Below are 1,723 nucleotides of genomic sequence, written 5' to 3' on the forward strand. Positions count from 1 at the left end.
CTGGTGCACCGCCGGTGCGAAGTCATCGGTCGGCCCTCTTTACGGAGCAAGACCAGCCGCTGTCCGCCCCGGGGGTAAACTCCCTCTCTCAGACATCTTGTGAGCCCGGCGCCACGTCGCGGGGGCCATTCTTCTGGTCGCCTCCCACATCTCTTCCTCCGTGACTTTCCAGTCATCTGTCCATTTTATCGGCCATGTTGTCTCCCGCGACTGTTCTGCAGCACTGCCCTCTTGTGAGGAAGGGGGGGGGGGGTGTGAAAGCGTCCCGATGATCTGCAGCAGCAGCGCAGGTTCCATCTCCATCGTTACCAGAGGGCCTTCATGACATTATAGAATTTCGGCAGTAGAGTGGTGTTATTAAGAGTACGAGTACCTAAAGGAGTATTACATCTGTGACAGACTTGTCGGGATCTACTATCGTGAAGTCGCACTTTTGTTCGATGTTTGATAAACAATACGCAATGGAAATAGTATCAGTAAAAGTTATATATAATTATAAAAAAATAATAGATCCTTTATAGTGAAGGCATAGGCGAAAATATTTGTTAATAAAATTGTAAATGTTTGAGTCAATAAGAGTGATCACCTGAAGTAACTCGTTATATTCGAATGTATTTGAGAAACTTGATCATCAGGCGACTAAAAGTTGGTTTTTTAATTCCTTATATTTTTTGAGATATTAAGGTGACATTAGGTTTTTCAAATGGCGTCGTATATGTATTTTCAACAGTAGTTCATTCAGTAGAACATTCTTTACAAAAAGGCATTAATATATTTATATCGAAAAACCATTGGTTTACCAGATATTTCAATGTCTCAAATTTAACACATACGAAACAGATGGCATAGCATATGTATGTCGAAGATGAAAAGAACACCGAAGCCTTTGGAATTTTGAATAATCTCGCAATATTGTAATCTAGAGTCTACTATAGCTGTAATTAAACAATTGTAGTTATTCAATCCGATTGTAATTGTTCGCGAGTTGTGGTAATGAGCTTGGGCTCAAAGCGACAGTCAGTCGCCGAATGTAGCCGCGGTCACGGAATGAACGCTTTGTCTAACAATGGTTTGAAGTAATTCTATAGCTCTTCTTAAAAGAAATATTTGTGGCGGCACGCGACAGTAAACATTCCAACGGTTTCTGTCCCCTGGCTCGCCACACGCAGACCCCATTCTTTCAGCACGCAGACCCTATTCTTCGAGCAAGATGATTGCCAGATGTCGATGCGTCTCCGCAGTACATGTTCAGCTAGACAGAGGGCCCGTCATAAGTCTTAGGATTTAGTTGACTAAAGTCCTTCAAACAAACAGTCTTTGTCCCAGCTACGGGAAAATAGGAGAGACCTATTTTTCAACGAACGGCGTCTCCCACTAGCAACTTTCCCTCGAGGGCGGCTAGCATCTTTTTCTAACCACCGATATGGAGATTGACCAATTAGCAGCAACGCCAAATTCCCTCACCTTCTGAACGGAGGCTATCCTCGACGAATCCGATGATCTCGTGTCCTCAGACACAAGGCTATCCTCGACGAATCCGATGACCAAATATTTCCAACTAGCCTAAGGACCGCTATAAATCTTAGGATTTATTTTAGCTAAGGTCCTCCAAAGAGACAAACAGTCTTTGTTTATCAGTCTCGAAGTCGACCACCTACCACGGGGACACACGAGAAATCTGCTATCTCTCACGTACGATGCTTCCCGCTAGCAACACCCTCTC

The sequence above is a fragment of the Bombus impatiens genome, unplaced genomic scaffold, assembly GCF_000188095.3.
Source record: "Bombus impatiens unplaced genomic scaffold, BIMP_2.2 scf_0423, whole genome shotgun sequence".
Taxonomy (NCBI): Eukaryota; Metazoa; Arthropoda; class Insecta; order Hymenoptera; family Apidae; genus Bombus; species Bombus impatiens.